The sequence below is a fragment of the Saimiri boliviensis genome, chromosome 9 (genome assembly GCF_048565385.1).
Source record: "Saimiri boliviensis isolate mSaiBol1 chromosome 9, mSaiBol1.pri, whole genome shotgun sequence".
Classification (NCBI taxonomy): domain Eukaryota; kingdom Metazoa; phylum Chordata; class Mammalia; order Primates; family Cebidae; genus Saimiri; species Saimiri boliviensis.
In genome coordinates, this window is record NC_133457.1 from 33,757,177 (window position 1) to 33,771,048 (window position 13,872).

Sequence of the window (13,872 nt, forward strand, 5' to 3'; positions counted from 1 at the left end):
TGTGCCAAGTATAGTTCCAGAAGCTAGATAAACCACAGAAAACAAAGCGAAGTTCCTACCCTCATGAAGCTTACTATTCTAAAGAGGGTGGGGTAAACAGCTAATAAACATACACAAACTCAGAAGTTATTAAGTACTTTAGAGAAAGGTTTAAAAAGCTAAGCGGAATAAGAGAAGCTGGCATATGGGGAAAGGAACAAGATTATGATTTTATTTAAGGTGCTCAGGTGAGAAGGTGACACTTAAGAAAAGACTTTAAAGACAGTGAGGGAAAAATTTCTGTGGATCTGAGGGAAGGTTTTCCAGACAAAGGGAAGAGCAAGCACAAAGACCCTGAGGTGGAGCAGACTTGCAGTACTGAAAGACTATCACTGGGCCATTGTGACTGCAGTAGGGGAAGGAGAATTAGTGCAGATGTGGTTTTAGGGGAGTCAAATAATATACTGTCTTAAGCCCATTGTAAACTTTTAAAAAATAATGAGCAAAAAAGGGACAACAGCAGAACTTCTTAGTAGCCTGATCTGATAGTCAATACAAAAAAAAAATGACTTCAATCCTAGGTAGAGCGCAAATGCGTGGAGTAAGAAAGCTAGTCCAAAGGGAGATAGCTAAGAGGATTCTGCAAAGTCCAGGTGACAATGGTGGCTTGAAACGGAGTGGAATATACAGATTAAATGCTACTTCTATCAAACTATGAATAACATTCTTCACAGAAATAGAAAAAACTATGCTAAACTAGCAAAATTTCCTTAAACTAGAAAATTTCCTCTATGTTGGGAGAAAAAGCATCCCAAGTAAGGACAACATGGATGTAACATAAATTGACAATATATATAACACAACAAATTCATGGACTCTAGCACTATATATTATTATTGTAGATGGAAAAATGGAACCAAAAAAGAGCCCAAATAACCAAGGCAATCCTAAGCAAAAGAACAATGCTAGAGGCATCATATTACTCGACTTCAAACTACACAAGGCAACAGTAACCAAAACAGCCATGGTACTGGTACAAAAACAGGGACGCAGACCAATGGAACAGAATAAAGAGCCCAGAAATAGGGCCACACAACCATGACCATCTGATCTTCAAAAAAGCTGACAGAAGCAAGCAATGGATAAAAGACTCTCTATTCAATAAATGGTGTTGGGATAAGTAGCCACATGTAGATGACTGAAACTGAACCCCTTCCTTATATCATACACAAAAATCCACTCAAGATGGATTAAAGACTTAAAATATAAAACCCCAAACTATAAAAATCTTGAAAGACAACCTAGGCAGTACCATTCAGGACACAGGCAGAACAAAAATTTCATGACAAAGACATTAAAAACAACTGTAAGAAAAGCAAAAATTTACAAGAGGGATCTAATTAAACTTAAGAGCTTCTGGACAGCAAAAGAAACTATCAACAGAGTAAACAGGCACCATATAGAATGGAAGAAAATTTTTGCAAACTATGTATCTGACAAAGGTCTAATATCCAGCATCTATAAGGAACTTAAATTTACAAGAGAAAAACCAACAACCCCATTAAAAAGTGGGCAAAAGCCATGAACAGAAACTTTTCAAAAGAAGATATACATGCAGCCAACAAGCACATGAAAAAAGGCTCAGTATTACTGATCATTAGAGAAACACAAATCAAAACCACAATGAGATACCACTTCACACCAGTCAAATGACTAGTATTAAAACGTCAAAAAATAACAAATGCTGGCAAGTTTCCAGAGAAATGGAAACACTTATACACTGCTGGTGGGAATATACATTAGTTCAACCATCATAGAAAGCAATATGGCAATTCCTCACAAAGCTAAAAGCAGAACTATCAGTCAATTCAGCAATTCCATTACTGGTTATATACCCAGAGGAAGATAAATCACTCTACCATAAAGACACATGCACATGAATGTTCACTGCAGCACTATTTCACAACAGCAAAGAAATGGAATCAACCTAAATGCCCATGAATGACAGATTGGATAAAGAAAATGTAGTACATATATACTGTGGAACACTACGCAGCCATGAAAAAGAATGAGATCATGTCTCTTGTGGACCATGGATGGAGGTGGAGGCTATTATCCTTAGCAAATTAATACACAACAGAAAACCAAATGCCCCATGTTCTTATAAGTGGGAGCTAAACGATACAAACTTACGGACACAAAGAAGGAAATAACAGGCACTGGGGTCTACTTGAGAGATGAGAGTGAGAGGAGGAAGAGGAACAGAAAGGATAACTATTGGGTACTGGGCTTAATACCTGGGAGATGAAATAATATGCACAACAACCCCCATGACACATGTTTACCTATGTAACAAACCTTCATGTACCTCCAAACCTAAAAGAAAAATAATGCATTCAAAATAAAAAAATAAATAAAACTGGTATGTCAAAGAGAAAAAAATGAAATAAACGAAATGGGGTAGAGGTGGTCAGAAATAGCTGGATTCTAATAATGATGACCAACATATGCACATGTATATGAACAGGCCTACAATTAAATAAGATATATTTTTACTAGTTTAATAAATTTCAACAATATAACAAAGTAATAATTTCAAATGGGTAAAGATGATCTTTATTTCTCTCCTACTCATAAGAAAAAATTCATGAGAGAGAGAGAAAATAGAAATTCTAGAAGCCAAATGGATTTCTTAAAGAAAAAAAAAAGTCATACTTTTGAATTTGGTAGGATTCCCCCAAGGCAGAGTTTTCACATAGTGGCTCTGTATTTATGAAAGTATTCCCCTCCCTACACCTGGTTTAAAGTTGCCAAAAGAATCATTTTGGATGGAAAAAAAAACTTTTTCTGAGAGATCATCTTTAATGTATTCTATCTAGTGATGTAATTCTAAAATCTTAGCTGGTAACACAATGTGTAAAGTAGTGAGAATTTTTAAAACAGTGACTTTGGGTACAGTAGCTCTGATTATCACATTCCTTTTAAACTTCATTTATACGAGGCAATCCCTTTAGACTGAAGGAACAAACATTCAGATTTTACACTGCATTCACATGTGAGAATTTCATTTTATTAATCTAGAGCACTCCCAGTGCTATCAGATCAACTTAATCACTCACTAGCAATTAAAAATATGGCAACAATACTATTATTGGGATCACTGCATATAATTTTCCTGGAAAAGAAAAAAATCAAGAAATTTTTTCCTTCCTTAAAACTTAGCTGGATAAAGTTGTTATTTAATTGTTTCCTATTCTTAAAAGTGAGCTCGCTCACTTATTTGAATCAAAACAAACCAAAAAAAAAAACTTAAATATCATGTAAGTCTCCCATATCTATAAATACCTAACATTTCCATTTAACAATTGAACACTCAAAAAATTAACACATTTCTAGCTTTAAGGAAAATAAAAGAAAATGAGTTTCCAAGAACAGGAAAGAGAATGTTTATAATGTAAGAAAATGTCTTCAACATCAATAAGCATCCCAGAATATAGCTGTTCTTCCAAAGTATCTAACATAAGTGATATCATCAGACCTTTATTAGTGTAATGCTTGATTTTTGAGAACTGTTAAGAGAAAGAGAAGGTTTCAGCATTCTCAAACTGTTCAATACTTTGTCCATTAATTTACTCCTTGTCTATGTTCAAGACCAGTCTGGCCAACATGGTGAAACCCCATCTCCACTAAAAACACAAAAAAACTTAGCCAGCTTGGTGGTGTGTACCTGTGATCCCAGCTACTGGGGAGGCTGAGGGAGGGGAATTGCTTGAACAAGGAGATGGGGGTTGCAGTGAGCCGAGATCACACCACTGCAATCAAGCCTGGGCAACAGAGCAAAACTCCATCTAAAAAAAAAAAATTCTACATTTTCTTCCCCACTCCAGGAGAGACCATTGGGTTACAGCATTCGTGTCAATATCATGTATCTATTGTTAGGTGAGGAGAAGGCCAGGAGTTTTGTTCCAGAACTTAAAACCCAAGCAAGTGAATATGCAAGAGTAGAAACTCTAACCAAAACCAGAGGTTCAAGGTCCCCTGATTCTGCCTGAAAATCTCAAAATGGGAATGAAACAATAAGGGGGACATCAGATCTTCCAGAGCTTCCGACCACATAGGGAAAAAATTTCCTGGCTTGAAAGGGTGTCAGCATAGAAGAAACTCGTCTTTTTAAAACCAGATGATCTAGGACCAAAGTCTTGATTTTAAACCACAGAAAAAACTAACTCATACCCCAATTTGGTGGAAATATATTCAAGGACTACAGACAAATTTCTTAGTCTCTTAAGATTAAGGAACATTAATTTAAGAAGAGCCTTTGTAGACCTGATCTAGTCCTAAGTAGAGGACCTTCTATTCTTATTTACCATCTTATTACAAGTTTCTAATGGAAGAATCTTTCTTCCTTTCTCTGTCCTACTATATAAAATATAAAGCATTTTTAAAAATCAATACTACATTATATTTATCATCTGAAAACAAATTATTTACAATGGAAGGGTCAAAACTACAAGTCTGAAATAAATATTTAAAAGTAGAAAAAGCTTCCTTAAACAGTTCTTCAGGTATTTATTACAGATGTTTCCTTAAACTAGAAAATTTCCTCTACGTTGGGAGAAAAAGTATCCCAAATAAGGACAACACAGATGTAACATAAACTGAAAATACATGTAACACAACAAATTCATGGACTCTAGCACTATACATTATCATTATAGATGGAAAAATAGGTACATCCTGTCAACAATCAAGTTCAGAAAAAAGGAGTTTAATAAGAATGACAAACACTTCCAGGTTTAAAAACATAACTGTGACATTTAAAATCTACAAATAATATTTCTGCAGCACCCTGATTATTCTGTAACAGAATTAGACTTTTTAAATCAAATGAAAGCCAGAAGAATTAAAGGCTACCTGAACCAGGAAGTTTGTTAGAATTACCATATGATGACCCAGAAATTCAACAAGTAAATGCACATACATGTTCACTGCAGTACTACTCCCAACAGCCAAAAGATTGAAACAGCCCAACTGTCCATCAAGGGATGAATGGATAAACTGTGATGTATTCAACAATGACATATTGTTCAGCCATAAGAAGAAATGAGGTACTGCCAAACGCTTAGATGTGGACAAACCTTGAAAACACTGCTAAGTGAATAAAGCCAGACACAAAAGTCACTTACTCTATTATAAAACTTATATGAAATATCCAGAAAATATCCAGATAAATCTACATAGTCAGAACACAGATTGGGAGGCGTATAAGGACAGGTGAAAGTGATTAATGGATACAGATTTCCTTTTGAGGTGATGAAAATGTTTTGGAAGTAGATAGAGGTGGTAGGTTGCACACTTTTAAACACTTGATTTCATGTTATATGAATTTTATGTTATGTGAATTTTATGTTATCTGAAAAAATAACATAAATAATAAAGCTGCCACATCACCAGCAATAAGACATCATTTACCACTGATATGATACACTCAGGTTATCAGAGGACATTGTCTCTACAGTATCCTTCCCAATAATCTATAACCTCAGTCTGATCAGAAAATAGTAGACAAGGCCAAATTGAGGGATATTCTAAAATATAACTGACCAGTGAGTACTATCCAAAACTCTCAAGGTCATGAAAGACAAGTAAAGACTAAAGAACTATCACACACTGGGGTAGACTAAGGCGACATGACAACTAAGTGTAATGTGGGTTTCTAGATTAGATCCTGAAACAGAAAAAGGAAATGGTGGAAAAACTGGTGAAAATCTGTGATTTCATTAATAGTACTATACTAACGTTAATTTCTTAGTTTTGAAAATTAAAATATGATTACGTAAGATGTTAACCTTGGGGGAGTTGGGAGAAGGGTACTATTTCTACAACTCTTAAACTATTTTAAAATAAAAAGAAAAGTAAGAAGAAAAGAAGGGGGAAAGAAGGATGGAAGAATGAGGCCTAGCAATGAACCGTAACTTCCTTCATGGACATACAGATTAAGAAAATGCTGACATAAATTAAGTGAATACAGGTTAGAGGGTTTATTCTAATGGCAAGAAATAATCCACAAAATTTGCATCTACTTAGGAGACACGCATTATTTTTGGGGTGAGGGAGCAGATTCCTCAGTTTTTAAAAATCAGGTTAGGCAGAATTTAAACCAGTATTGACATTTTCAACAGCAGACTTCAAAATTAAAACAAGCAAAGTCAAAGGGAAAAAAATCAAAACAAAACACTTATAATTCCTAATGATTCCTACTATTATTTTAAATAATATTAAAATGAGAAAAGTACATTCATTTTATCAACATGACTAGAATTATACTGACTTAAATTTGTTTGATAATCAGATTTAGTTTTATTTTAAATCTGCAACATTCTCCTTAGACATATAATAAAATAATTGAGAGATTTTGATATATAATTAACAAATCAGTTTGTGTCTGGACATAAAACTCTTAGTTGCCATGCCATTATGTAGGAGGTAACTTTCTATCAAAAATAATTATCTTAAAACTGTATGTAGGCCGGGCGCGGTGGCTCAAGCCTGTAATCCCAGCACTTTGGGAGGCCGAGGCGGGTGGATCACGAGGTCGAGAGATGGAGACCAACCTGGTCAACATGGTGAAACCCCGTCTCTACTAAAAATACAAAAAATTAGCTGGGCATGGTGGTGCGTGCCTATAATCCCAGCTACTCAGGAGGCTGAGGCAGGAGAATTGCCTGAACCCAGGAGGCGGAGGTTGCGGTGAGCCGAGATCGCGCCATTGCACTCCAGCCTGGGTAACAAGAGCGAAACTCCGTCTCAAAAAAAAAAAAAAAAAAAACTGTATGCACCAATCATTTTAAAAACGAAACTCAACAATATAAGTTCCATAAACCTCCACTTTCATTAATCATATTCACATCCTGGCATCCAAATATGATACATAACTATAATCCTAATAATGAGAAAACAATCATCTTTGTTAAATCTCCTGATTATAGGTTAAGCATCCCTAATTCGAAATCTGAAAGACGAAATACTACAATATCTGAAACTTTTTGAATGCTGACATGATGCTCAAAGGAAATGCTCATTGGAGCAAATATTTCAAAATCAAAAAAAAAAATCCAAATTCTGAAATACTTCTTATTCCAAGCATTTTAGATAAGAAATACTCAACTTCTACTAAAAAGACAGAGATGTTTAAATATACTTGATCTTAGCCAAAAGGCCAAGAAGTAACAGATGTTTAAATAAAGTTAAGAACCGTATATTCTCACTCTCAGAAGTAACCAACCCTATTGACACTTTGATTTCATACCTTTAGCCCCCAGAAAAGAAAATACATTTCTGTTTTTAAGCCATACAGTCTGTAGCACTTTGTTACAGCCACCTTTGGACACTAATACAGCTATTATGCAGCAAATGAAACTGTGTACTCCTGTGTTCCAGCAGCCTTTGCCTAAAACATCTTTTAGATTAAAGGAGCAATTTTCTCAACTCCTACAGACCAGCATACTTTACTGAAACTGGCAATCACAATTACTCTGTCAAAGAAGCTGCCTTGAATTCAGTCTCTGAGCCATGGCTGCTGGTTGTGTAACACACCAGCAACAATAAACTGGACACTGGGTTGGCACCAGGCTCAGGGTCATCAGCAAGCCAAAACCTTCACCACCTGGCTCTTTTGAAAAGATGGACTGCTTCAAATTCTCTGTGCCTCTCAAATAATTTGAATAATCTATTGAGAAACCTGCCTTCTGCCTTAGTTGCTGAAGCAGGAAAGCAACAATACAAGCCAAAATGATATGGAAACAAACTCCTGCCAGACAGAAAAGATGGCATATAGAGTAATAATAAAAGTTTGTTTGATATGTTCCCTGAAAACCAAAACACTTCCTATAATCTTAAAACCAGGCCCTATTCTCAGATTCCCATGAGAGCCCCTACTCCTATTCCTGGTACACACACATCTTTTAAATAAGAACTAACTTCAGACACTCCTCACAAACACAGTCTAAAGTAAAACAGATATAAAGATGACCCAAACCCAGACCCTACTCTTTAGGAATTCATTCCAGTGTATGTCAAATACTACCTTTTTAAAATATGAGCTGAATGCATGTCATAAATTTCCATATATTTTTTCACTAGAAAATGATGAACTAGGTATTTTACTTATCATCAAACATACAGATGAATATACATATAAAAAATGCACATTCAAACAGAATAGTTAGAAGCACCTTGGCCCACACTGCTGCTGAAATGAGGTATGAATTTGTTAAGGGGTGACAGGATGGCTGGTCCTCCAAAGGTGTCATGGGAAAGTCATTATCCTATGAATTTAATAGGTGCCAGGTCTAGCCGTCAGCCACACTGACTAAAAACTGGATATTGACAGAAACTTGCTGAAGGACACAAGGACACACAATCAGCAAGTAAGAAGGCCCGAATTTGAAACTTGCCTGATGAAGTCTATCTTTTAATCAGTATTCCACCAGCAAACACACACACACATACACACATACACACACACACACACACACACACACACCTGGAGCATCCATCTGCAACTCCCTGCATATATCTCTGTACATAGAGGTAGAAACCAGAATATTAAAAATCTCCCAACAAAAGCTGGGATGAGTACTACCAACTTCAATCTTTGGGCCTTTCCTTGTACAGGGATGACAGCCAATCCACTCTCCATCCTCAATGGACAAATTTTTATTTAACTACATCAGTACAGTGAATCAGATAAGTGGCCAAAGTTTCCCATCAGTCATTCTGCCTCTTTAGAGACTTTGTAACTCTGCATCTACTTTCTTTCCTGTGTAGATTTTACATTCTAAACACCTACCTTATGTCCCTTATGACTACTTGAATAAAGCCTTTCTGCAACTCCCATTTATTAACAACAAACATATTCAGTAAATTTCACTGCTGAAAATTCAGCTATTTTATGCAAAAACATAAATACAGTCATGTGCTGTATAACGACATTTTAGTCCATGCCAGACCACATACAGGATGGTGGTCCCTTAAGATTATAATATTGTAATTTTACTGTTCCTTTTATATGTTTAGATAAACAGATACCATTGTGTTACAATTGCCGACAGCATTCAGTACAGTAACATGCTGTACAGGTTTGTAGCTAATAGCAATGGGCTATATCATCTAGCCTAGGTATGCAGCAGTCTGTGTATCACCTAGTTTTGCATAAGTACAATCTATGATGTTCACACAAAGATGAAACTACCTAACAACACATATCTCAGAACCTGTTCCCGTCATTAAGTGGAGCATGATTGGATACTTAAATATCCATTAACTCCATTCATTCAATTAGCTACTTGATTTCCTGCTATGTACACTGTCTACATGCTAAAAATACAAAGATTATAACACCACTCTGTCCTCAAGTTGCTCAAAAATCCAGTATAAGGGAGTTAAAAGTTTAGAAGAAATTACAGTCACTCTTAGTAAAGAGCCCAGCAGTCCAAAACAGGAAAAATCTCATGAGATGAAACTTCATGATGAATAGGAAAAAGGAAGGGAAGGGTATTAAAAGCAAAGTAAAAATACATGTCAATGCAGAAAAGTAAAGAGAGGGAAAAGGGGAACATTCCGAGCCAAGGAAAAGGCAATCTGTTCAAAATTATTATATCATGTAGCAAGAAAGTAAGACCACTAGGGAGTTTACAACCTTTTATCTGCTCTGATATCTGAGACAGTTATAGTTTTTGTTTGTTTTCTGCTTTTTTGTTTTCTTGAGACAAGGTTTCAGTCTGTCACCCCGCCTCCCGGATTCAAGCAATTCTCATGCCTCAGCCTCCCTAGTAACTGGGATTGCAGGTGCGTACCACCATACCCCACTAATTTTTGTATTTTTAGTAGAGACAGAGTTTTGCCTGTTGACCAGGCTGGTCTCCTGATCTCAGGTGATCCACCTGCCTCAGCCTCCCAAAGTGCTGGGATTATAGGTGAGTCACTGCACCAAGCCAGTTATAGTTCTTTTTTGTTTTGTTTTGTTTTTGTTTTTTTGAGATGGGCTTTCGCTCTTGTTGCCCAGGCTGCAACGCAATGGTGCAATTTCACCTCACTGCAACCTCCACCTCCCGGGTTCAAGTGATTCTCTTGCCTCAGCCTTGAGAGTAGCTGGGATTGATTACAGGCACCTGCCACCATGCCAGGCTAATTTTGTATTTTTAGTAGAGATGAGGTTTCTCCATGTGGGTCAGGTCGGTCTTGAACTCCTGACCTCAGGTGATCCAACCACCTCGGCCTCCTAAAGTGCTGGGGTTACAGGCATGAGCCACCACGCCCAGCCTAGTTATAGTTCTTAATACAAGAGAAATCATCAAGTAGGAAGGTATACCAGAATTTGGGAGACAGAGTTTTAAAAGGTCCATGCAAGATTCAGAGTCGCCCAACCTTAGGAAGTAAATGTTCCTTGCTATGACTGAGAATCACCATTGTACAGACAGAAGGGGAAGGGAACTTTTAACCAGAACAAAAACCTGATGAGATTTACCATTGAGAAAGACTATTGAGATTATACATTACACATTCCTACTCGGGAATACTATGAAGCTTTAAAAACAGAATGAGTGTATTTGTGTGATCACATGGATCTATGTGCTCACACAGAGCTAAGTTCAAAAAGAAAAGGTCAAGGTGCTGAGTAATATGAATCATATAAAGATTCTCACACAGAGATTAGGGAGTCCAAATGATAAATAAGGTCTAAGCAGAACAAGAAGAACTGATTCCAGAGATAAGCATCTAGGAAGAATCAATACCACCTGTTAGACGTATGGATAATGGAGAAAAAGGCATCTAGAATGCCTTGTTTTCTGTTTTTTGAGACGGAGTCTCGCTCTGTCACTCAGGCTGGGGTGCAGTGGCATGATGTCACCTCACTGCAACCTCCGCCTCCCAGATTCAAGCGACTCTCCTGCCTCAGCCTCCCGAGTAGTTGGGAATATAGGCTCGTGCCACCATGGCCACGCCTTGTTTTTTAATCCTAAAAAAAAGTAAAGAGATTCCTCTTCTATTCTGCTAATTGCTTATCAACCTTTTAATTTAAAACTACTTTGAATGAATTTATTACAAATTCCAAATTAGTGGTATTCGTAATAGTGCACTCTGACATATGTTAAGAGCTAAAGAAATTTTCGAACAGTGGATGAACGGACAGGAAAATATAGCCTTTCATCCTTCAGGAAAACCTGCAAACAAATACTACCAACCAGGGACAGATAATTCAAACCTCAAAGTTAAATTTGCTCCAATATTCCCTGAGGAATTTTTTTCTTACATACCAGTACTTTTAGTTTTCCTAACTTAAATCCAGGATAAGATCCCTCTGCCATCAATTTAGAACTCTTCATTTCCAGTACTTGCATTTTCAGTCATTAAACACTTCAATATATAAATTATACTTTTAATACTTGAAAAAATCCTAGTTACACAGGGCAAGACAAACCACTTAGAATTTGGGCCTACAGAACTATAATGTATTCCTTTGGGGGAGGGACAATAGTGATGATATATCACAGTTTTCTGAGAAAATGTCACTAACATTTATTTAATAATGCAATCTCCTTGCACTTTACCTGTGTCAGGCAATATTTACAATGTTTCCAATCTCTACATAACAAAGAAAGCCCAAGCAACTATAAAATACCTAACTAGTATTTCTTTCCACAACGTGATTTTAATTTCTGTGTTCTATAAACAAGAAAATAATTAAAAGCCACAGTACTAATAAAAATGCAAAAAGAGAAAAACTAAAATCTTAAAACGAGGAGTAGATTAGAACTTTTGTAATGCTTATACAAGAGACTCCACTGGTTGCAAATACAACATCCATTTTTACCTTTCCCCTCCCCTGCCTCGGGAGAAGCTGACCTATCCGGACTGCCTCAAGCTCCAGGGTTAAATCCTGAACCAAAGGCTATAATACCATCCTTCCTGCAAGTAAGTGGTTCAGAAATCCAGACTTAAACCAAACAGCACATGGTGATTGTTACTGGTCCAGAGATAAACATGTGATCTAAACGGGGCCAATAAAATTGAAGGAAAGAACTCTTAGTCTAAAATAATGAGAAAAATTCTTGCTTCCCTACTGGAACTGAAGAATGTTTGCTGTTCCAGCTACAGATATAGTAGCTACCCTATAAAAAGAAAGGAAACCAGCCTGAAGACAAAGGAAAAAGTCAGGCTGATACCTTGCTTGTATAGTGCTTGGAGATCAAGCCTTAGAAGCTCTCCTACCTATAGTTTCCATTGCGGGGGAGAAATATACTTCCTTATGGAATAAGGCAGACTACTTGGGAGTTTCCGTTATTCAAATAACGGAAATAATTTTAAGTATTTTTAAATAGTCTCTCAAAATAAGTAACCTATGTGAAAGCCATTAGAAACTTGGAAATAGCTTTAAAAAACATTTTATGAACAAATTAAAATCTTTAGAAGTCTAACATAAGCTTTCTTAAATCCAGTCACAAAAATCTACATGACCACTTAACAGACAAATAAGTAACAGGTATAAGCTAGTTTAATCTGATTGCATAAAACTGTTTATAATACATTTCTCAATAAAGAAAAATTGAATTATAACCCAAGGGTGGCTTATTTTGTACAAATTTTTAATAATGTCACATATATTTCCAAAACAGATGCTAAGAGACTCTACAAGGACACTCTGCTCAATCAGAAGCCAGATTAAAGTCCCATCTGGAGCCTAATGGCTCCATGGTTCCATTACAATTACCCAAGTCACCAAAAGCAAGCCTTAATGGTTATACATCACAGAATCTCTCTTGAAAGTATATGTATTCTTATCCCTAAAACCAGAAAACCAAGTCATAAAAGTAATTGTGTGTGTGTACACACAAACACAAGAGATTTGGTAGATATCCAAATGCTGCTTTATTTCTTCACTGACATTGAACTTTTTCTACATAACTTTTTACTGGTTATCCATTAACATATTCCTTTTTTTAACGGAATCTTGCTCTGTCACCAGGCTGGAGTGCAGTGGCGAAACCTCAGCTCACTGCAACCTCCGCCTCCCAGGTTCAAGCAATTCCTCTGCCTCAGCCTCATGAGTAGCTGGGACTACTGGTGTGCACCACCAAGCCCAGCTAATTGTTTGTATTTTAGTAGAGATGGGGTTTCACCATGTTGGCCAGGATGGTCTCATCTCCTGACCGCATGATCCGCCCGCCTCAGCCTCCCAAAGTGCCGGCATTACAGGTATAAGCCACTGCGCCGGCCAGCATCTTCTTAAAAGTGCTGGAATAGTGCATCAGTTTCTGGAATAGTGTATCACTTTCATTTGAGATGGAAAGGACAAAGTTCACCTATCTCCCCCAACCCCGCCTTTTTTTAAGGCAGGGTCTTACTCTGTCGCCCAGGCTGCTATGCAGTGGCATAATCATAGTTCATTGCATCCTCAAACTCCTGGGTTCAAGTAATCCTCCCACCTCAGCCTCCCAAGTAGCTAGGACTACAGTATGTACCACCATGTCCAGCAAATTTAATTTTTTGTAATGACAGAATCTCGCTATGTTGCTCAGGTTGGTGGTCTCTAACTCTAAGCTCCAAGCAATCCTCTCACCTTGGCCTCCCAAAGCACTGGGATTACAGGCATGAACCACCACAGCCAGCACACTTTCTCCTTTAATCAGCCTCTAGATTAACTCAGATACCTGGAATAATCTTTCATATTTCTCTTCTCAGATCCTATCACAGGCATTATTTCTCATTGAATCAGGAAAACTGAGTTAGGCCATTTTATCTCCTAATTTTCATGGCTACAAGTTGTCACATTGCCAAAGAAGTTTAGAGGAGGTTACCTGGAAAGCATTCAAATATCAGCATCTAAACTAT

The 13,872-nt window shown here is 37.0% G+C and overlaps 1 protein-coding gene across 13 annotated transcripts in view; it reads right to left on the reverse strand.

Moving 5' to 3' along the window:
* Positions 1-13,872, reverse strand: part of TBC1D5 (TBC1 domain family member 5) — a 584,223-nt gene that overhangs the window by 499,766 nt on the left and 70,585 nt on the right. The gene's annotated exons all lie outside the window — the stretch shown is intronic.